Source organism: Leuciscus leuciscus (genome assembly GCF_965113295.1).
Source record: "Leuciscus leuciscus genome assembly, chromosome: 11".
Classification (NCBI taxonomy): Eukaryota; Metazoa; Chordata; class Actinopteri; order Cypriniformes; family Leuciscidae; genus Leuciscus; species Leuciscus leuciscus.
In genome coordinates, this window is record NC_138735.1 from 35,266,002 (window position 1) to 35,291,131 (window position 25,130).

General features: G+C 38.0%; 1 protein-coding gene across 5 annotated transcripts in view; it reads left to right on the forward strand.

Moving 5' to 3' along the window:
* Nucleotides 1-136: 136 nt before the first annotated feature.
* The window catches only part of LOC309509718 (uncharacterized protein), a 47,888-nt gene continuing 22,894 nt past the window's right edge, over nt 137-25,130 (forward strand). For 3 of the 5 annotated variants that reach the window (XM_082184527.1, XM_082184532.1, XM_082184530.1), the window contains exons 1-4: nt 137-592; nt 21,574-21,725; nt 22,497-23,056; nt 23,146-23,231. The gene's annotated coding sequence lies outside the window, so the exon portion shown is untranslated. Of the gene's footprint in view, nt 593-11,311; nt 11,344-21,573; nt 21,726-22,303; nt 23,057-23,145; nt 23,232-25,130 lie in introns of those variants that run through there. The other 2 variants (XM_082184528.1, XM_082184531.1) reach the window with 2 other exon arrangements.

Consider the following 25,130-nt stretch of genomic DNA (forward strand, 5'->3'; position numbering starts at 1 on the left):
CACAATAGTAAATAAGTCTATTTATAATTTTTTTAATTTAAAACACCTTTGACCTTATTTTAATTATTCTCGGGTTAGGTAAAGTAAGTCAAATCTGTCCTAAATGATAAGCATTTGAATTTCCATACTTACAATATTTAGATCACAGAAGACTTCTCCTAGTTCAGCTCAATCTTTTGTAAAACAGAGATCATGGCAGGCGAGCTTCCTAATTTCAATGATATATATCTATTTGATTTAGTACAGGTTAACTAGTTTAAATAAAAGGTTCATATATATAAAACAAAAATAAAAGTTAATCAAAACCAACTCGTTTAAAGCTTTAACTGCAGGGGGCGCAATGGCAAGGCATCTAAAACAGCGGAGACGTCCTTTACGAATCGGCCTCTGCTTGGACATTCGTTTTCCAGTCCTTTATAGTCTATCATACTTTTTGACATTTGGAAACCCGCATTCAGTCCTTTACAGACAATCTGTCCAATCCCAAGTCTTGAACTGTCATAAGTTCTGGACATTCCTTTCGGACGTGTCTATATACAGCCTCTTCGTCCTCCTTCTTCGGACCTGTGTCTCGTCCGCAACACATACAACGGTAATGCTTGCATTCTTCTTGTTTCTTCAGCAAAGCTCTTTCTAATAGTGATGTTACATATGACACTGAAGCTTCGATGCGCGTATCACACAAGCGACACAGTTTCTAGTGAAGCCCCGTATCGGGGTGTGTATTGGTTTACTAGAGTCACGTGATCGACGACAAACGAAGCCTCACTTTCTGTCCCGTCACGTGCGCGTTTCGCTTTGGGTCTCAGGCTCGATAACGAGTCATATTATGGCCTCAGTCTGGCTGATGGGTTTGAGAGGAGAGTGCTGTACTTTGAAAGTTAATCAATATATTACATTTAAATAAGCAACATTTATTTTTCATTAGGCCTATTTAGGCTATTATTTTTTGTTGTTGTTGTGTCTTTTTGATTTAGTAAAATCTTTGCACTTTTTGGTGATTTTAGGTAATTTGGTGTTGGTATTTGGGGTTTAGGGTGGTATTAGGAGAGAGGGGATAGGGTGTTGGTATTTGGTGAAGGGTTTGTATTTAGAGCAATGGCAACAGCCAAAAATAATTAAAAACTTCATCACATTTCTGTCATTCCAGTAACAAGTGTCATAAGCACATTTAATAACAGATGATCCTATCAGACAATGTCCTTATTCATTGTGTGTGTGTGTGTGTGTGTGTGTGTGTGTGTGTGTGTGTGTGTGTGTGTGTGTGTGTGTGTGTGTGTGTGTGTGTGTGTGTGTGTGTGTGTGTGTGTGTGTGTGTGTGTGTGTGTGTGTGTGTGTGTGTGTGTGTGTGGAGACAGAGAGAGAGAGAGAGTAGAAATCTTATTGAATCATATAAGCCTGATGTATATGTGGGCAAATATACTGTTGCGTAAGTTTAGTTTCTGTTCAGATGAGGTGAAGGTGTCACTTTTTAAAGCATATTGTACAACATTTACTGCTCATTTGTGGTGTAACTACAGAACATCTAGTTTACAGAAGCTGCAAGTATAGCCTAGCTTATAACGATGCTATGAGAATCTTACTAAGGAGACCTAGATGGCATAGTGCAAGTCAAATGTTTGTGAGTGTACGAGTAATCACTTTTAAAGCACTGTTACGTAATTTTATGTATAGATTTATCTGCGACTTAATGCTTCTAAAAATGAAATGATTGTGAGTTTATCAAATATAAGGGTTAGTACTACACGGTATCAGTCAAAGCTGTGGAGACACTGGTACTGGTGTATTTTGTAACTCTATGTTTACAAAATTGTATGGGTTGTGATGGATTGTATGGGTTGTGATGGATTGTATGGGTTGTATGTTGTTCAATGTCTTTTTCTTTTTTTTAAATTGGACTTTGAGTCTGTAATAAAAAGTTTGATATTTGATTGATATTTAAACTATAATAATATTTTTTCGTGGGGCTATTGACTAATATGAGTAGTTTTACTGCTGTTAAACCACTGTAACCATGGTTACTACACTGGAAAAAATTCTAATTTAAACCTTCCCACCTGTTACAGAGCAGGCTCCCGCACCGCCTCCTCTTCACCACCGGAGGGAACCTTCCCCGGAATATTAACTTTACCCATTGAACTCCACTTCCCATAATACCGCTTACCTGGGACTGATTGCGTTACACACCTGCACCTCATTTACACACACTCATATAAACCACTTCCACACACACACATTCAACGTGAAGTCTTGATTCTGCACTGGCCATCATTTCTGAGCGTTTATTCCCGTGTTTGATTTCTGTTATTAACCTTGGACTGTTTATCGTTTCTGATTCTCTGCTGCCTGCCCTGACCCTTGCCTGTTCACCTGGTAGTAGGGATGGGGAAATTAATCCTCATGAATCACTGAGGCTTTCCCCTGACTGTTCCGGGAAAAGATTCAAAGCTTCGAGAGTGTGGAGAACAGCGCCATCTGGTGCTTATTTAAAATAAAGCAGTCAGAAGCCTGTGTTAGAAGCTCTGGCAGATGAAGCAACCACAACACACTCTTTCAATGTCATGTGTAATAAAAGCCTTACATGTTTGTGTTTGATTTGTTCATTAAATAAATAAATTTTCCCATTAAAGTGTGACAATAAAATATAATATAAGCTTATCAATCAATCAATCAATCAATCAAACTTTATTACAGACTCAAAGTCCAATTTAAAAAAAAGAAAAAGACATTGAACAACATACAACCCATACAATCCATCACAACCCATACAATCCATCACAACCCATACAATCCATCACAACCCATACAATTTTGTAAACATAGAGTTACAAAATACACCAGTACCAGTGTCTCCACAGCTTTGACTGATACCGTGTAGTACTAACCCTTATATTTGATAAACTCACAATCATTTCATTTTTAGAAGCATTAAGTCGCAGATAAATCTATACATAAAATTACGTAACAGTGCTTTAAAAGTGATTACTCGTACACTCACAAACATTTGACTTGCACTATGCCATCTAGGTCTCCTTAGTAAGATTCTCATAGCATCGTTATAAGCTAGGCTATACTTGCAGCTTCTGTAAACTAGATGTTCTGTAGTTACACCACAAATGAGCAGTAAATGTTGTACAATATGCTTTAAAAAGTGACACCTTCACCTCATCTGAACAGAAACTAAATTTACGCAACAGTATATTTTCAATATCATCATCATCTGTCATGTGCTCAGTGATAATATGTCCAAGGTATTTTACTTTCTCGCACACCGTGAGATTCTTGTTAGACAACTTAAAAACTGGAAAATGTATACTTTTATCCTCCTTAGTTCTGCAAGTCATAACCATACTCTTATCAGGATTATATACAATATCATGTTCAAGACCATAATCAGAACACACATTTAAAAGCTGTTGAAGACCAGCACTGCTTGGACTAAACACCACAAGATCATCTGCATACATAATATGATTAACCAGAGTATTCCCAATCATACACCCAGTTTTACAAACATTCAAACGTTCAGACAGCTCATCCATGTAAAGATTAAACAAAATTGGGGACAAAATCCCTCCTTGTCTCACACCGTTACTGACCCCAAAAGGGACAGAGACCTTATTGCCCCATTTAACTTGCATCAACTGGTGGGCTTACCAATAGGCCAAGATTCTCACAATGTATTCTGGTACCCCTCTTTGTCTCATTTAAAAAAATAGCTTAGCATGGTTAACCCGGTCAAAAGCTTTAGATGCATCAATGAAACACATAAAAACTGTTGAATTTTTATCTCTATACTTATTTACAATTTATAGATGCAAAGATCAGTACCATGTTTGGCCTTAAATCCAAACTGGTTGTCTGTAGAATTAATAAACACATTTAACCTATCTAGCAAGATTTTTTCCAAGACTTTAGACAAAATGCTAGCTAAAGCTACAGGTCTATAATTATCTAAGTTACCCACCATTCCAGCTTTGTTTTTAATAACTGGTACTAATAAGACAGACAACATTGAATCTGGTAACACACTGTGACTCAAAAAGCCATTAAGACAAACAGCTAATAAAGGGGCTATCCTCTTACTTCCATATTTAAAGTTATAGTATTAAAGTTATTATTATATAACCGTAAAATGACCATGACAATAATTTTAGCCACTTTGCTTCCGTTATTTTATTAGCTGTACAGCCTATTTCATTAACTGATATACATAATGACGCAAATGTGAACGCTCTTACAATAAATAATATTTACAAAATATTAATATACTGCAAACCACCATATAATTAATAATTGGCCGTTCCAAATAAATAAAACATTTCCCCATTTAACTTTTATTGATAATTGCTGATTGTCTTTTTGTATTAGGCTACTGACACTTCAAGGCGAAGGGAAGCCTTTTTTTTTTTTTTTTTTTTTTTTGGTGGGAGGTGGGGGGCAATATATTATATACACCTTTTACCTAATGTGACGAACCTTTCTCCATGTCAGCCGATCGGTAAGCTGCAGATATACGATTTTTGCTAATGACAAAAATATCTGATCACTTTTCAAGGTTTTAGTCTACTTTTTAATGAGATTGTGCACTAATTAGAATGGCATCATAATGTATGATTTACACATTAGTTTTTTTTTATTAAATCGTGGATGGTCGAGTTTAAAAGGTTTAAACTTTAATTCGTTTAAACTGTACTTATTTAACAACCATAAGTACTATAACACGTTATAGTTTTTCCTAATCAACTTTTAGACATGTAATTGTATTTTGTACAACGTGGACATTAAGGAAGGGATGTCATTTTAAATAATTGCGCGTATTTTGAGGGTGGATGGTGTGAACATAGCCTAACTTATATGCGCTATAGATTTAACGTGACTTCTCGAACATGTCTCAAAGTTATGTTAGTGTGAAATTTAACTTTAATTATTTAAAGTGCTATTTGTAAATTGAAAGTGTGTTAAAATATGATGATGTACTTCTAACAACCATATTGTGCTCGTGAATTTAACAAGTAAGGGCGGTAGTTTATTGGTTTTATTCATGTATACTCTTTTGTACAAAAAAGGTGGCCAAGAATTAAGTTTTTTTTTTAACAATGTCGTTTTCAGCTACTTATAGGCTACTTATGAAAGCTTGTTTCCGCCACAGAATAGAACATTTTAAAAGATAATTGCGACTTTTCTTCTCACAATTACGTGTTTACATCTCACAATTCTGACCAATTATTGACTTCAGAATTGCGAGATGTAAACTCGCAAAATGAGATAAAAAGCCGCAATTACCTTTTTATTTTATTTTTTATTCTGTGTTGGAAACAAGCTTCCAAATAAATAAGTACCTACTAAAATAGAGTATGTGATTTCGGACACTGCCATGGTGAAAAACTATCCATGATCCTGAACAGAAAATTCCTATAAACAGTAAAAAAAAATAAAAAAATAAAGTTTGCTTTCAATTGAAAAAAAAATAATGGAAATTCAATTTTGAGTCAATGACACCATGATGTCCTCTGTAGCTTGCGTTTTTTGTTCTTTGCTGGTGATTAATTAGGGGTTCAAGCACTTCAGTGCTGAACACCTATTGTTATTGTTAATTTTCCCATGATGCAACATTCAGACATAAAATTGATCGGGCAGACCAAACCGTAAGTCGTAGAGACTTGAAACTTTGGGGGCTGATAGTACTCACACCGCCTACAGCGTCACCAAGGCCCGCCCCGATCGGCCTGACGGGGGCGCTACAGCGGTCAAAAGTACGAAACGGCTCATAACTCCTCAACCGTGAGGCGTAGGCTCAAGTGTCTTATATCGCTGGAATCCTTGGCTCGAGGCGGACCAGGTGCATGCCTCGGATTTGCGCCAATTTTGAATAAATTGAGTTTTTTTGAAAAACCTACTTTTGCGAACTACTCCTAGGTTTTTCGCCTGATCGGAACCAAACCAATGCAGAAATATTCTCTGGACAGTGACTATCAATAATCATCAAAAAAATACTTAATTTAAATTCACGGTCGCTAAGGGAAACCAAAATGTTTGATGGCACCAGGGCCACTTTTACTAAAACGATTATAACTTGTGAACGGAAATAAATATTTTCTCTAAACTCGGGAAACGTGTTCGTGAGCTCAATCTGAGGTTACTTGAAAAAAATCGCGACGCTTGGCCACTTGGTGGTGCCACAACATGGAAAAAAGTCATGAAAATGGCTATAAACGACCGTTAGTCCTTTGAAATCCTGAATCCTTCCCGAGTCCAACAATACCAAATATGCCAGGTTTCGCCTTATAGTTTGTGTATCATTGTCATTTAGCACTTAAAAAACTTGCAATTATCTTCGAAACCGTTAATCCGATCGAGACAAAAACACTACATGAAATTTGAAAACATAGGTCAATAGCTAAACAATAACGCCCAAATGTCACAATTATGATAGGAACTGACAAAAATAAATAAACAAATAAAAAAATTAAATCATTGTCACCCATGGATCATTTTTATTCTCTCATAAACAGAAGTGTCTAAACTTCAAAACAAAATGAGATATTTACAACAAATTTGACAGACATGCATGGGCACACTTTGAGGACACTTAATAAAAGTGGTGGAGATCAGGCAAGATGTCCACCAAAAAACAACCACAAGTACATTCTAAACGATAGACAACATGGGTAGTATTGCAATTTATAAAACTGTTAACAGTATACGTCTTATTGCTAAAAACATCAATAAACATATCAGTTTTAGTCATATTTTCACAATAATTACAATTGCCACAAGGAAAGTTTCCCTTGGGTTGACGAAGCCAGATTTCACGTTTAGGAGCAGGGAGGTAATTTTTTACTAACTTGTCTTTAATTGTGGGGGCCCTCCTAAAGCTGATCCCAGGGGGTTCCGTGAATATTTCCCGTAAAGTAGGGTCACATTTAATAATATTCCAGTTTTTCTTTATAATATGTTTAATCTGGACAGCCTCCTTGCTGTAATAAGTGACAAAGTAGGCTTTCTGAGTTGACACTCTTTTGGGTCTAGACTGAAGCAGGCTCTTCCTTTCAAGTGATTGGGCTCTATCATGAGCTTGAATGAGAGTTTGTGTTCGATATCCTCTCTGTCGAAAACGCCGCTGCATATCCATAGATTGATTTTGGAAATCCTGATCTGAATCACATATACGCCTTAGTCTCTGGATCTGTCCAAAGGGTATGTTATCAATAAGCCATGGAGGATGAAAGCTATTTGCATGCAATAAGGTATTACGATCAGTTGCCTTTCTGAAGATAGATGTATGCAAGAATCCCTCATTATCCTTTGAGATCCGTAGATCCAGAAGGTTTATGGCATGTAGGTCATAGTCCAGACTAAATTTAAGATTCTCATTTAAGCTGTTAACATAAACATGAAAGTCTAAAAGTTCTTTTTCTGACCCTGAAAACATAAGAATCACATCATCAATATATCTACCCCACCACAAGACTTTATCTTTAAAAGGGTTACCTTGGGAAAATATACAGCGCTCCTCCCACAAGCCTAAAAACAGATTGGCATAATTGGGAGCAAAACACGCGCCCATTGCAGTCCCCTTTTCTTGTTTGTACAATTTGTCTTGAAAGAGAAAGAGGTTATTCTTTAAAGTCCACTCAGTAAGTTGCACTATAAAGTCACTGGGAGGCATCAAATGTTCAGGTCTAGATGAGAGATAGTGTTTTAAAGCCTCTAGACCCTCGTCATGTACAATATTGCTATATAAAGACTCCACATCCATCGTGGCCATAATGCAAGAGCCTATGTTACCTATTTGCTCAATTTTCTTTAAAACCTGAGTAGTATCTTGAATATAAGAAGGCAAATCTGCAACAAATGGCTTAATGAAATAATCCACAAACTTGGAGGCAGGTTCTGTTATTGAATCATTCCCACTGATTATCGGTCTACCAGGTGGATTTTCCAGATCCTTGTGGACTTTGGGGAGCATATAAAAAGAAGAATAACGTGGGTGTTGACAGAGCAAAAACTCATATTCTTTCTTAGTAATCCAATTATGTAATTTTTCCTCATTAAGTAATTGCTCCAGGTCTCTTCTCATAGTATCCATTGGATTGGATGAGGGCTTTGAGTAGTACTGAGTATTGTTGAGTTGGCGAAGAGCTTCACTTATATATTTCTTCTTGTCCCACACACAAACAGCACCCCCCTTATCAGCACTTTTTATGATTATGTCATCTCTCTCCGAAAGCCATTTAAGTGCTTGAGATTCATTTTTTGCGAGATTATGCTGTGTGATCTTTTTTTGCTTACTGTAAAGCTTTTCTACTTCATAGGTAACCTTTTTGGTGAAAGTAGTCAATATGGGGTTTATAGTACAAGGTGTAAAGGTAGACTTAGGCCGAAAAGAAGAGTTTACCGTGGTAGTTGAGTAGGTAGTTGTACCCTGTGCATTCTGGGAGTACCAGGCCTTAAGATGTAAACTCCTATAGAATCGATAGAGATCCACTTTGGTGTCAAATGGTCTACCTGAGTGTGTAGGAGAAAATGAGAGACCCTTGGACAAGACAGAAACGCAGTCATCAGAGAGGGGGAGGTCTGAAATATTGATTACGGCCGATGCTTCAACCGGCTCCTTGTTACTGGTGGTTCCTGAAAGTGCGTTCCGCCGCTTTCCACCCCTCCGCGTTTTCCTCTTCCTCTTTTGTGAGGTTGGTTGTGCTGTCTGGGGCGAGATTCCAAAAAAGCATTTCTTTCATACACATCAGCAATTTGAAAATTCCCATCCCTCTTGTCACGGACATTAGTACCATCACCTTCATCATAGTTCTCATCATCAGTGCTTGGAAGATTAAAAGACACTCTTCTTTTTGTCAGGTGTCCCTTCTTGCCCCAGCCGTATATAGAGCACTTACTGTAGTCATTACGGTCTCGCTTGAATTTTGTAATTTTGCCTAGTTTCAATTTCGTTGACAGTTTATCAAGATCTTCTTTTAATTTGTTTTCAAAAGGCAGCCTGTGTTCATCTGGTTCTGTCTGAGTGAGCTCAGATTAAATATATATTTTGCCATTAAATGTTCCTTTAAATATTTTTTTAAAACTCATTTTTCTTGTAAAAATGTGATATCAGTGGTAAATGATTCCATATTTTCATTCCTCTATACATTACAGTCCGTTGTTTTCCAGTGGTTTACGAAACAGGAAATAAAAAAACATTCCTTTTATTCATGCCTGGTGTAAAAATGATGACTACTACTAGGCCTACTATACAAAAGTTGAGAGTACACCGCATTAGGAACTCTAGACACAGAAATATTTCTTATAAAATAAAGCAGAGAGACAAACCTTCACCAGTTCATTCTTAGTATATTAGCTCTTCTATAACAGTTTAAATTCAGTCCTGTCGCTCTGTTCTGGACAAATTAAATTTTTCAATTACATCTTTTTTTTTTCTTTACTTGATGCACTGGTTGCCACACCATTGGCACTGGGCAATAACACGCGATTCATCCAATCACTGATTGATTGTGCTGCAGTGACTGACACCCCTGAGAGCCAACAGTAGCGGCATATTCTGTTCGCGCTGGCGCTGCCGCTGTCACCATGATGAGAGAACAGAACAGATGAGACAACAGCACGGAACATTTCTCCAGAAACTCCTTGTACTAAATGATCATCATAATCTATCGAGAACTGTGATTGTGTGCACTTGGAAACTTTGGATGCATCAACCTAGAGTGTTGTCGTGAGAAAGGTGAAGTGGAAATCGGAGTAAAGATTTAGTGGATCCCAGTGTGATCATCTTTATTGAATAATCTTCTCTAATTGAATATGTGATGCAATCTCGTTTTGGTGAGTGACATTTTTTTTTATCATATGTTATCTTATGACAGATATGTTAATTTCAGAAATGATTTGATATGAGTTGTGTAACGTTAGGCCGCAGTCACAGCGCGAGCTGAGCTAGTTAGCCGTGAGCTAAAGCTAACGCGTGTAACAATGATCTTTGTATCATGAGTTGAGACTTAGAGTGATTAATGAGTGTCGATGTGTTAAATAACTGTCGTAAAGTTGGATTAATGTGTCATTTGAGCTGCGCATGTCATTTGTTACCATTTGTTTTCTTGTTCTCTGTTTTTTTCTTCCCTATGTGAACGTGATCGGGAAGTGTGTCCTGTTTTGTGCCATAAATAATCCCGTGGAGGTGAATCGCAGGTGAATCGCTTGCCTAGTGGATGCAATTACATATGCACAAATGCTGACCAGTGCTCATGGACCTGTTTCCCCTTTGAACTGTAATTTGAATCCATCAACTGGTAGGAGAATTACAGTTTTCTTTTGTTTTTTGGACTCAAAGGACTTTTTTTTATTTTTTTAATGGAGAGACTTTGTTTTTTTGTACTTGAACTGATCGAGAGAAGTTTGAACAACTCTTTAAACTGAATCATTTGATTCACGAACTCTGATCAGCTGACTTGTTTGATTCATGAACTTTGTTCAACTTAAAGGAATAGTTCACTTTAAAATGAAAATTCTGTCATCATATACTCACCCTGTATGAATTTCTTTCTTCTGCTGAACAGAAATGAAAATATTTAGAAGAATATCAGTAACCAGACAGTTTCTGGTCTCATTGACTTCCATAGTATATTTTTTTCCTACTCTGGAAGTCAATGGGACCCAGAAACTGCCTGGATACTGATATTCTTCTAAATATTTTCATTTCTGTTCAGCAGAAGAACGAAATTCATACAGGTTTGAAACAACATGAGGGTGAGTATATGATGACAGAATTTTCATTTTAAAGTGAACTATTCCTTAAATCAATTAATCTCTCCAGCATTTCCAATTCATATTGTTGAACATACTATTTTACTATAGAAAGATAGGGTGGTTTATTGGAAGGAATTATGAATCACATTGTGTTTTGAATCAAAACCAATACTAGTGTTTCTTTCGTCTACAAAAATTGACTAAATATCGTTGTCAACGAATCACGTGACGAAAACGAGACAAGACGCAATGTAAATACTGCTCATGTGATTATAACTATAATTAAATGTATAATGCAATATTGTTGACGAATAAAAACAAGACTAAATGTGGTTTACAAAATAAAAACTATGCTAAAATGTCTCTTCATTTTCGTTGACCAAAACGAGACGAAATGTTATGACATTATTTCGTCTCGTTTAGTCGCATTATTATTATTATTATTATTATTTTGCAGTATTTCTGTTTCCCGTGTCTCACTTCAGGAGCTGCATCAGGTCTCACTGCACAGACGCAGGCGATGTCACTTCCTCAAGCCCCACTCACGGCGTTATCTAGAAGATGCAGCTGCAGTGAGTTAGCATAAACGTAAGTTAAGTCTGACGCCCGTTTCACACACACTCCGTGTGCAGTGTGTAGTGATGCACCGAAATGGAAATTCTGGGCCGAAACCGAAAATTTAGGATGCACTTGGCCGAAAACCGAAACTGAAGCCGAAAATGGCTTCTTTTAAAAACTTATACTATATATATATATATAATTTAAATTGCTTGAATTTAATGGATATGAAATGAAAAATCACAATATAATTAGTGTTGTTTTTGGCAGCCTGTTTTAATTTTAGTTTTAGTCTAGTCTTTGTGTCAAGCTGTCATTTTAGTTTTTATTAGTTTTAGTCACGTTCATACTCTTTTTAGTCTAGTCAAGTTTTAGTCGACGAAAACTGATGACATTTTAGTCTAGTTTTAGTCAATGGAAATTGTATTTTAGTCTCTTTTTAGTAATGCAATTCTATTTACCCTAGTCAATATAGAATTGCAAACAAGGTTATCTTATTATATTTAGTATATTTAGCTTTGGCTGTGATGGTGGCAGTTATTTATTTATTTTTTTTCACCGCGGTAATGGACCAACTACCGGCGGTGGTTGGGGGGTTATTTAAAAAAAAAAACAAAAAAAAACCTCATTTTATATTTCCACACAAAGACGCGTGATATAGCCTAAACTCTGCGCTCTGAGAGGGATGTGGGACACGAGCAGGAAAGAGACCATCGATCTCTTTATGATATCTTCGTGTTTCTTGATGTAAATTGGTCTGAAGAGCGAATTTTATCCTCCACAAGGGCGAAATATTTAGAAATTATATATTTATTTTGTTCTATGTTTGAGATTGCGCTGCCAGAGAAAGTGAAACTAAAAATCACCCGCGCGTGTGAAACGCGTTTTACAACTAAACTTGACTAATGTCTAATGACCTATGTCTAATATAGGCCTAACAAGCACAAACTGTGTAAAAAATTATTTGACATGCAAGTACAAATGTAGGCTATCTGTCCTACAGCGTTTTTCTACTTTACCACAGTAAAGAATACGAATATAATAGGCCTAATTAAAAGCGAGCCAATGAAGAAACGTTTATAATCCCTTTAGAAAATGGGTGAGACGTGACTGAAGATTTGGGAAAAGAAACAAGAGATTCCATGCAGGGATGAGTCACGATTTTTGGATATTCGATTAGTTTATTTAATTATAGAATATCGAATAGGTTGTGCAATTATTCTCTAAAATAAAATCTCCATGTTCTGGTGCTGATGCGGTGACGCGTTCATGTAACCAGAGACGCTGCCAATAACATACAGCTGTCACAAAGAACCGGCAAAAGTAATGATTATGAATGTGTCAAATATCAATGAGACATTTTAATAGAATAAGTAATGGAGTAATATTGTTAAATTCGCTGATAATCGGGTGACCAGATCGCAAACCAGAATTTAAACCCGACAAAGCTATTGGGTTCACGCACAACTCTCTCATTCGTCGTGACGTTATAACATTTCGTCTCGTCTCGTCTCGTTTTGGTCAACGAAAATGAAGAGACATTTTAGCATAGTTTTTATTTTGTAAACCACATTTAGTCTCGTTTTTATTCGTCAACGATATTGCATTATACATGTATTTTAGTCATCGTCACATGACCAGCATTTTCGTCTCGTCTCGTTTTCGTCAGGTGATAACGGTTCGTTGACGACAATATTTCGTCATAATTTTCGTTGACGAAAGCAACACTAAATATAATCAAACTTTTATTAACAGTTACATAACAAAACAAAATATTTTTTACAGTAAATATAAATAATAAAGCAAATAATATTATTCTTCAAGTTTTATGTTCCGTCAAATAAAATAGTTTTTTAAAAGTTGTGCAAAAAAAATCCACAATTTTGGAGATTTTTGCAGAACAAATGTTACATATTGCAACTTTGGTGTCCTCTCGTATAGGGCTGAGACATAAGCAGGGCTGCCAACTCTCAGGCATTGAGCGTGAGACTCACACAATTGACACTTTCCACACGCTCTCACGCCACACATCCCATTTTCTCACGCACAGAAAAATTGCGGAGCAAAGAGGTACTTTTAATATTAAACTAATTATCAGCTCTTAGATTCCGTCAATTTTATTACGAAATTCAGACAAAAATACGTTTTGGCGCTTGTAGGGGTGTGACGATAACCGCATCACCGCCATATCGCGTTAATGAGATGCCTACCGCGGCGTGAGGTCATCACCGCACTTTTTTTTTTTTTTTTTTTTGAAAGTCACAGGAGTGCATATGGTGTGTGATATGAACTATAAACACATTAATATTTGCTTATAATTTACTGTATTCTGCGAGTCCCATGTTCAAGGGATTCTGGAGAAAAAAAAAACGCTTCCTGCACAAGGGAGGGACAGTCCGTTAAACATATGGGGGATTTATTTTTTTGTGTGTTTCTGATTATTATTAATTAACTGCTAGGTTTCAGTACTTGTGATGTTTACAGATAATGTTCAATTAAATACAAACAAACACAGGCATAAAAGACAAGCATAACGTAAACAGTTGGAGTTAGATTTTAATTGCAAGTAGCGATCTCTCTCATGTGGTATAGGCAAACAGTTGACGGCGCTAGCCGAATGACATTATTCAAAAAATAGCCACGAATCTAGTGTCTAAGCCAAATACTGTGTCGCCTTTGAGGCAGGTGACAATTAAGGGGAAGCCGGTGAATTTGGACAAGGCAATATGCCGTATTTGTCGCACAAAAGTATCCGTCTCGCGAGGAAATAGCACTAACTTAAGACCACATCTTAGAAAAATTAACCATCCTGTGGCGTTTGCTGGACTTCAGTGCAGCACACCTACCTTAGGTCAGCGACACACTGGCTGCGTGGCTTGTCCGTTTTTATTTCGGCTCCCATGTTAACAGGTTAGAGCTTGCACACTACCTGCGTGAGACGCGCGTCTCAGTTGCTGCACGAGCCGCGCGGAAAAAAGCGTTCATGCTAGAAATAGAACCGACGCCTATTTTTCACGCAAGCCTGTTGAAGCGTTTCCTGGCAAAATAGAATAGGAAAAAAATGTTTGTGTCATTTTGACATGAATACATATTAATAAATTACATTTTGATGTTTGAAAGTTTAGGTTTTGACATAAATGCAGATATAAATGTAATAAAAAAAAATATTATCGATTTTCAAATACTGCACCTGTCAATACAGAACGAAATATTATGTAGCCTATTTTGCCATCAATACTGCCGACGCTGTCTTTGCTGTTATATATTTATGTTTAACATTAAGTATAGGCCTTCCACAACTCTCTCCCCATATGTCGAATATATCACCAATGAGGCTTATATGTCACCTAGCAGCAGCAGCGCTGTTTCTGGTGTGCAAAGACATAAAAAAGCCACGCAGCTGACACGCAACAGATACGCCACACTCACACCACGCAGCCAGTGTGTCGCCGGCCTTAATTAATAGTTAATTATTAATATTTACAATTTAATATAAATGTTAATTTGTTTATTTGTTAATAAAGAATACTGCTTTATGTTATTCATTTCCATTGTCATTTACAAGCTACATGCGTTCTTGATCGCGTCTGCAGTGGGTGAATTATTATTATTTTTTATTTTTTTTGGGGGGTGGGTGGGGGGTCGGTTAACCGCCAAACCGCGAGATTTGTTGCTTCTTTACCGCGGTAAGAAAAAATCCCATACCGTCACAGCCCTTGGCGCTTGTAAATGTGACGTGACAGATCGCCGAGCGCCTCCTCAGTTCAAGTGCACGGGAACCCATCATCTGTTACTCTTTTATTTAAAGATGCAGTACAACTTACCGAAAGTATACATATTATCGACCAATTAGTGTTTTTCAACCACGGAAAGAGGTCAATATATAACAGCAGGAGAACAATTATGTCACATAACGTTACATTTACCTCAGGAAAGCCATTTAATGACCATAGCATGTTAATTGAATAGAAAAAATAGCTAGAGAGGAGATTTTGCTGAGCACTATATTACATATTTATTATATTTGTACTTATGTCATTAAATAATTGTTATTTATTTAACGACCCACACACAATCATGGACACACTCTAGATTTACTTATCAGTAAGGGTCTAAACATCTCATCGATGGTTCATAAGGATGTAGCACTGTCTGATCATTTCTGTGTTTTCTTTGATATATTGATCTCTCCTGCCACTGAAGCTAGATCTGTGTCTGTCAAGAAGAGATGCTTAAATGAGAACACTAGTGTACTATTTATGAAGGCTATATCCTTAACACCAAGCATATCTGCTGACTCTGTTGATTTTCTCCTTGATTCTTTTAACTCAAAAGTTAAAAGTGTAATTGATGATATTGCTCCTGTTAAAGTCAGGAAGAAGAGTGGCAGACAAAAAGCACCTTGGAGAAACTCAACAGCAGTGCAACATATGAAAAGACAATGCAGAAAAGCAGAGCGCATGTGGCGGAAGACAAAGCTTGTAGTCCATTATAACATCTACAAAGACAGCCTTCATGCTTTCAATATGGAACTAGGCAAAGCTAGACAGACTTTCTTCTCAAATATTATAAACTGCAATTTAAACAACACACGCACTCTTTTTGCTACTGTAGAGAGACTGACAAACCCCCCAAGCCAGATTCCCAGTGAAATGCTCTCAAACAGCAAGTGCTGTGAGTTTGCTTCTTTCTTCTCTGACAAAATCAATAATATCAGAAAGGTGATCAGCACATCCTTGAGTTGCACTGGGGTCAGACAGATCAGACCACCTGAGAAAGTAGTAACTTTGTCTGATTTCAAAGAAATTGATGGCAAAATTTTAGAAGAAACCGTACAGCACCTTAAAACATCAACATGCGCTCTTGACACACTTCCCACATCTTTTTTCAAAAGTGTGTTAAACAGTTTAGAAGCAGATCTTCTAGAAGTGGTAAATGCCTCACTTCTCTCTGGGAGTTTTCCAAACTCCCTGAAAACTGCAGTTGTCAAGCCCCTCCTGAAAAAGAGCAATCTGGATAAGACCATATTAAGCAACTATAGACCGATCTCAAATCTTCCTTTCATAGGCAAGATCATTGAAAAAGTTATCTTCAATCAGCTGAACAAATTCTTAAGCTCGAATGGATACTTTGACAATTTTCAATCTGGTTTCCGACCGCATCACAGCACAGAGACAGCACTCATAAAGATAATAAACGATATTCGCTTAAATACTGATTCAGGCAAATTATCAGTGCTGGTACTACTCGACCTCAGTGCTGCATTTGACACTGTCGATCATAACATACTTCTTGACAGGCTGGAAAACTGGGTGGGGCTTTCTGGGATAGTCCTAAAATGGTTCAGGTCATACTTAGATGGGAGAGGTTATTATGTGAGTATAGGAGACCATAAGTCTGAGTGGACATCCATGACATGCGGAGTCCCTCAAGGCTCAATTCTTGCGCCACTCCTGTTCAACCTGTATATGCTCCCAATGAGCCAAATAATGAGAAACAACCAAATTGCTTACCACAGCTATGCAGACGACACACAGATGTACTTAGCCCTATCGCCTAACAATTACAGCCCCATTGACTCCCTGTGCCGATGCATTGATGAGGTCAACAGTTGGATGTGCCAAAACTTTCTTCAATTAAACAAAGACAAAACTGAAGTCATTGCGTTTGGAAACAAAGATGAAGTTATCAAAGTGAACGCATACCTTCACTCTAGGGGTCAAACAACTAAACATCAAGTCAGGAATCTTGGTGTGACACTAGAGTCAGACCTTAGTTTCAGTAGTCATGTCAAAGCAATAACTAAATCAGCATACTATCATCTGAAAAATATTGCAAGAATTAGATGCTTTGTTTCCAGACAAGACTTAGAGAAACTTGTGCATGCTTTCATCACCAGCAGGGTGGATTATTGTAATGGACTCCTCACTGGCCTTCCCAAAAAGACCATAAGACAGTTGCAGCTCATACAGAACGCTGCCGCTAGGATTCTGAGCAGAACCAGAAAATATGAACATATCACACCAGTCCTCAGGTCTTTACACTGGCTCCCAGTTAGATTTAGGATTGATTTTAAAGTATTATTACTGGTATATAAATCATTCAATGGCCTAGGACCTCAATACATTGCAGATATGCTCACTGAATATAAACCCAACAGATCACTCAGATCATTAGGATCATATCAGCTAGAAATACCAAGGGTTCACTCTAAACACGGCGAGTCTGCTTTATTATGCTGAACCAGCTTCCAGAAGAGATCAGATGTGCTCCTACAGTGGTCACATTCAAATCCAGACTCAAAACACTTCTGTTTAGCTGTGCATTTACTGAATGAGCACTGTGTACTCTATTTTTCTAAACTGTTTAATTATTCTTATTTCTTTTAATTATTTTAATTTCTCCTATGTCAGCAGGGCATTTAGCCCGTAACTGTAAATGCCCACTCAGAAGGTGATAATGTGAAAGTGATTAATGTGGGTTTGAAAGTAGAACAGTATTTAAATGACGATATTAAAGTTTTCGTCTGAGAAAGAATGTGAACGCAGTGCTAAAGTGCTAAAGAAAGTGAAAAGAACGTGTGAGTAAATGAGGGAGAAAGGAAAGTTGATAGATGGAAGTCGTAAGAAGATTGAAGGTTAAAAGAAGGTTGAAAGATTTAAGTCTTAAGGGAATCCTTTGAAAGAAAGATCTATAATAATATTCTTTTTTATTTTTTAAAAGTACTGTATTTTATTTTATTTTTCTAAACTGTTTTAATTATTCTTATTTCTTTTCATTATTTTAATTTCTTCTATGTAAAGCACTTTGAATTGCCATTGTGTATGAAATGTGCTATATAAATAAACTTGCCTTGCCTTGCCTTATTATAACAAAAACTGCATTATATTTAATTTCATTTGTTATTTTTAACCTTTAATAATACCAGCAGATTGGGCCCTCTATGTTTACAGCATTAGGTGAGATTATTTAAAAAAAATAAAATTTAAAATAAACATGTATCCAAAGTAGTCAATATTGAATCAAAATCGGAATCAAATCACAAGAAATTTTGTCAAGCAATAATAAAAACTGTATCCTACCAGTCATTGTAACATGTTGTCACTAAACTTCATAAAATTCTATTTAGTTACCAAATGTTTTGACAATCACAATTACACTTATTGTGATGCAATATTTCGGCCTGAAACCGATAATGCCATTTTCGGCGGCCGAAGTTTCGGTGCCCCCTAGCAGTGTGTATCGGTGCACCCCTAGCAGTGTGTATCCGGTGCACCCCTAGCAGTGTGTATCCGGTGCACCCCTAGCAGTGTGTATCCGGTGCAGGAGCAGCATGCGCTATAGTGCTTTCACATGTGCTGCGTTTGCAGTGTGTAACTGATCCACGGCTGGACCACAAACACATACTCACTATTTTTATTTCAAATCCAGAAGTTATCAGCTACTTAAAAAAAAAAAAAAAGTTTGTCAGCATTGCGATTCTCTTTCTACACACATACTCTTTAAAAGACGTAATTCACTTTTAAGCACAATTTAAACAACGTATTATTCAATGCACTACTTCTATATAGATTTATAAGCAAGTGTAAAATATTTAGCCGTGTACTTATATTAAAATCACAAACATTTTAAATTAAAACTTAAATTTGAACAAAAACAGCGACTCTCGTGCCTTTTCTTTTGCATTTCAATTTTAATACAATAAATCTTGGATGTCACAAAGAACTTGTTTTTCAACCTCCACAAATGAGACGAGTGTTACTTTTCTGTTCGCTATTTTAGCTATTTTTCCATAGTGGTTCACGATATTAACTGGGTTAAATAGAATTGCATTACTAAAAAGAGACTAAAATACAATTTTCATTGACTAAATCTAGACTAAATGTCATCAGTTTTCGTCGACTAAAACTAGACGAAAATAGTCATGGATAATTCTGACTTGAGACTAAAATGCTCAGACCTTTAGTCGACTGAAACTTGACTAGACTAAAGAGTATGAACGTGACTAAAACTAATAACTAAAATGACAACTTGACACAAAGACTACACTAAAAATAAAAATAAAACAGGCCGCCAAAAACAACACCACTGATTACATTTCTTTTTGTACATTTGGGTTATAGAATGTAGGGCTGTCTTGTGGAGGAATTTCCCATATGGTAATGCTGAGTGGCTCAATAGCGCGACATGCAGTATTATCACCATTTATATATTTGGACTTATTTATATTTGTGTTGCTATATAAATAAGTGTTATGATGTGTATAGCATGCACAAAAATCAAGGACATTTTCTGTAAGGAATGTAGCCGAAACTAAACAGCGTCTCTGCGCATTGAAAGGCTGTCACTCAGTGCACAGTCACATTGTTACAGCAACAGATTGTCTTTGAGTCATTAAACCGTACATGTACAAACATGTTCAAAAACACTGATTCGTTAAAATGATAGATGTGATGAAACTAGGTGTTAATTATTTTTAACTTTAAGCTCCACTTTAAGGCTCAGCTGACCAACAATGCGTCGCATGGGTAACGCTGAAGCTTCATAGCTTAAAGGAACACTCCACCGTTTTTTGAAATAGGGCTTATTCACCTTCTTTCCTACATTTAGATAGGTGGGCAAATGCATTTTTGTCTCAGTGCATGCATTGTTTTAGTTTGACAGGGTCGGCGCTAGCTTAGCTTAGCACAATGAATGGAATCCTTTGTTGCCAGCTAGCATGTCCTGAGTAAAAGTGATATAACATTTTTTAAAAACCCACCTAATTACTTCTTGTGGCCCGCGTATTCACAACAAGTACAAATAGTGACGCAGATTAACACTAGGCGATTTCCTAGGCAGATATTGACTTATATATTAAGGACTATATTAGGGGGAAGCACAGGCGAAGCACTGCTACTTGGGCGTGATATCTCTGCGCCCAAGTAGCAGTGCTTCGCCTGTGCTTCCCCCTAATATAGTCCCAAGTCAATATCTGCATAGGAAATCGTCTAGTGTTAATCTGCATCGCTATTTGTACTTGTTGTGAATACGCAGGCCACAAGAAGTAATTAGGTGGGTTTTTTTATTTTTTTATATCACTTTTACTCAGGACATGCTAGCTGGCAACAAAGGATTCCATTCATTATGCTAAGCTAAGCTAGCGCCGACCCTGTCAAACTAAAACAATGCATGCACTGAGACAAAAATGCATTTGCCCACCTATCTAAATGTGGGAAAGAAGGTGAATAAGCCCTATTTCAAAAAACGGTGGAGTGTTCCTTTAATAGACACCAGTGGCATTGATTCAATGCATGACTCGCCGATTTATTTTCCAGCTGCTTCCTCACACTGTGAAATGCCATTTATATATGCCCATATATATGACTTGACCTCAAAGACAGACGCAGGTAATCACACACGTCGATCTCTCTCTCTCTCATTCACTGTCTGATCAAGAACTGTCTGTCTGTTACAAATCACCATGATAAACAGTCTTGTTATCATTATTAACGTATTTAACATTCAATACACACAAAGTTCAAAACAAAAGCGGTATAGCCTTATGAAAACAAAACATGTGAATATTGCGGTTACTTGCATTCCTCTGCACTTGGCTTGTCAGAGGTGCGGTACTGCAATATTGCGGTTATCGTGACAGCCCTAATAGAATGTATTATTTTGTTTTATTATTGTAAGTTATTTGGTTCAAGGTGAAGGAAACAGATGTAGTTTTGGTTTTGACTTTTTTTCTACACATTGTATTAAAACTGTGGAACTTCACCTAATTTAATCGAAGCTCTTAGGCTGTTGAATCATTCAAAAGAAACGAGTCGGTGATGTCTGTTTTCATTTACTAACTATCTATTGTTCTTATTTGTCACTCATCTTTATGAAACAAACTACGAAGAGAACTTTTTAATTTATCAATATAATTTTCTCTTTGAATCAGAACAAAATTGTCAACTATTTGCTCTCCTGTTGCACCATTTCCTCCCTCCAGTAGATGATCCTTGCTTCTGATTTAATTAGGCCCTACCGAATACTATAACTGGGTGTAACATGTCAAGTTGCGCGCTACATGCTACACAGTGTTGTGGTAAAATATGTGGTAAAACCAATCACCGACAGGGGTGTGTGTTGTGAGGTTTTCGCGTGTAGCCGTCATAGGCAGCCGTGCATGAGCACAAAACCTCTCAACACCCGCCCCTGTCGGTGATTGGTTGAAACACTATTTATTTTGGTCTTGAGTGGTGGTGAGCGCAGTTGTTTTGTGTGCAGATCTCAGAGCCTAGGCTGCCTACAGAGACACGTTTTTTTGATGGCTTGCTTATGGGGCGGGCAGCAAGCGGATCGTTAGAAAAGATTAGATGAATGTAATAATTTATGTTTGGACCTGAAATCGCTGATACAACCTTTAATTGATATTGCAGGTAAATATGTTTTATCATCTGCATACATGACTGTCCACGCACTTTAAAACAAGAGGAAGATCATTGGTCTTAAACAACTTCCTTGAGGCACACCACATAGCAACTCTTTCACATCTGAATAACTTCCATTATAAATGCACATTGTCCCATGAGACAGTTAACTTTTAAACCAATGTAGAGTATGAGAAGTACATTTGTAAAATTTCAGTTTATCCAGCAACAATTTATAATCCAGTACATCAAAAGATGAGCTAAAATCTAACAATACTGCTCCTACGTTATTGTCATCAATCTATGCTCTCTCAATATCAATGCTAAAAATTTGAGAACATTTTAAATATTTTTAAATAAATATTTTTAGATACATTTTCCACCATTTTGAATTTTGTCAACAACCTACTTTTACTAACTAGTCCTAGGTTTTTCGCCCGATCGGAACCAAACCAGTGCAGAAATGTATAGAAAATCCTATAAATCCTAAGCAAAAATTAGTGGGCATATGTAATATAACATAGTAAAAAAGCATGCAACATTTTATGAAGATTGGAACATAGGTGGCAGTATTACTGTCAAAAAGCTTTGAAAACCATTTATTTCCTATAGTAAATTGCCAGTATTGGCTTTTAATGGACTTTTCCATCTATGATGTCAGTGGTTAAAAGCTTTCTAAATAAAGCTTAATGTCTTTTGATGCTTATGTGCTTAATGGCCTTAAATGCTTGAACCCCGCTAAATGCTGCTTGCAGCTTTAATTCTGATTTGTTTTTACAGCATTCAAAGCAATAATAGTGAGGCGGCACAACTGCTGCGGGATTCTGGGACCTGCTGCCCAGGTTTTCACTGGACCCAGACAGGCTCCTGATACTTTTATGGCAAGACAAGACAGAGTTTAGGCAACGCTCTCGTCACTCTTCAGGCCATATGGTTCCAGAGACAGAGTAAGGGCAAGGCCTAAGCCTTTCATCACTCCCTGGTGCCATGATTTTTTCTGTCTGGCTGAACCAAACACTGTATCAGTCCCAAGGCCGGAGGAAACAGTGTCTTTGCATTCCGTTGGCCTTGGAAAGCGGCGTGTCAGATTTAAAGACAGTAAATGTTCATTTAGTGAATTTTGTTCTGCTCTGTACGAATTCTTCCCTGCACTGAGAGATAGTGGCGGCTTCAAAATAATGAGATCCACTAGAAATAAATCCTTAGTTGACATAGCAATACCACCAGATGGCTACACAGTAGACTATCTGAGGCATGAAAGTGGACTGAACAGGGCAATGGCCTACATAGTACCTCTGCAGCATCGATTGATGCCATGTAATCAGCAGGTTGATGAACAGGTAATGAACTATTTTTTTTAAAAAAAATTTCCACATTTACATTTGTTGTGAATGGAAATTACAACTTTGATTTAATTCTGTATGTATAGGTGTTTGCAATGGACACTTGCCACAGATGCTCCCTTGAGGTGCCACTTTGTGACCTGCAAAGGCATTTAACCCAGTGTCAAGAAAAGTAAGTTGAAGAGGTTGTTGATGCAAATATGAAATTTCATACACTTTCACACCTACAGTAAGGGTAATTTAGCACCCTCAGTTCAGACAATCTCCATTTCTTTGGACTGTGGGGGAAACCCACTCTTACACACAGAGAACATGCAAACTCCACACAGAAAAGCATCCTGGATCGCGTCTAACCCAGCTATTAAACCGACAGAGATTTTTATAGTGCAGACTGTAATATTGTTTTTATGTCAGTTCTTTCGCATTGTACTTCATTATCTACTTAGCTATGTATCTACTTATTTAGTTATTAACTTGCACTTGTTGTGTTCCATTGTGTGTAGTACTGAACATTAGGGTTGGGTACCGAAACCCGGTTCCAATAGGGAACCGGTTCTGACATAAACGGTAGTAACCAGACCGAATAAGAACGCAACTTTCGGTGCCTGATTTCGGTGCCTGACTTTTTTCACCGCCCCCTATAAAACATCTCGCGGCACGAATGATCCAAATTCCAATAACAAAACATATCCAGTTAACCAGCAGAGCATTAATTTAGTTTGTTTGTTAAATAAGAGACGATCTAGCGCTGAACTGTGTTTTTTAAATCAAGTGATCAAAGTGCTCGTTGCCGCTGTGATCAGTGGCACGGATACTGTGTTCTCTTGTGGCTCGCGCACACCGCACTTTCTTCACTCGGACGCGCGCTTCAATACGTTGCAGAGATCGATCTATTTATGAGGCGCCGTCTATATGAGTATGTGCGCGGAGAGTTTGTGTGTGTGTGCGTGCTCGCGTCTCAGATGAGTATGTGCGCGAGTTTGTGTGTGTGTGTGTGCTCGCGTCTCATGAGTATGTGCGCGAGTTTGTGTGTGTGTGCTCGCGTCTCAGATGAGTATGTGCGCGAGTTTGTGTGTGTGTGCTCGCGTCTCAGGAGTATGTGCGCGAGTTTGTGTGTGCGTGCTCGCGTCTCAGATGAGTATGTGCGCGAGTTTGTGTGTGTGTGTGTGCTCGCGTCTCAGATGAGTATGTGCGCGGAGATTTTGTGTGTGTGTGTGTGCTCGCGTCTCAGATGAGTATGTGCGCGGAGAGTTTGTGTGTGTGTGTGCTCGCGTCTCAGATGAGTATGTGCGCGAGTTTGTGTGTGTGTGTGTGTGTGCTCGCGTCTCAGGAGTATGTGCGCGGAGAGTTTGTGTGTGTGTGTGCTCGCGTCTCAGATGAGTATGTGCGCGGAGAGTTTGTGTGTGTGTGCTCGCGTCTCAGATGAGTATGTGCGCGGAGAGTTTGTGTGTGTGTGCTCGCGTCTCAGATGAGTATGTGCGCGAGTTTGTGTGTGTGTGTGTGCTCGCGTCTCAGGAGTATGTGCGCGAGTTTGTGTGTGTGTGTGCTCGCGTCTCAGGAGTATGTGCGCGGAGAGTTTGTGTGTGTGTGTGCTCGCGTCTCAGGAGTATGTGCGCGGAGAGTTTGTGTGTGTGTGTGCTCGCCTCTCAGATGAGTATGTGCGCGAGTTTGTGTGTGTGTGTGTGCTCGCGTCTCAGGAGTATGTGCGCGGAGAGTTTGTGTGTGTGTGTGCTCGCGTCTCAGATGAGTATGTGTGCGGAGAGTTTGTGTGTGTGTGCTCGCGTCTCAGATGAGTATGTGCGCGGAGAGTTTGTGTGTGTGTGCTCGCGTCTCAGATGAGTATGTGTGCGGAGAGTTTGTGTGTGTGTGTGTGCTCGCGTCTCAGATGAGTATGTGCGCGAGTTTGTGTGTGTGTGTGTGCTCGCGTCTCAGATGAGTATGTGTGCGGAGAGTTTGTGTGTGTGTGTGTGTGCTCGCGTCTCAGATGAGTATGTGCGCGAGTTTGTGTGTGTGTGCTCGTGTCTCAGATGAGTAGGCTATGTGCGTGGAGAGTTTGTGTGTGTGTGTGTGC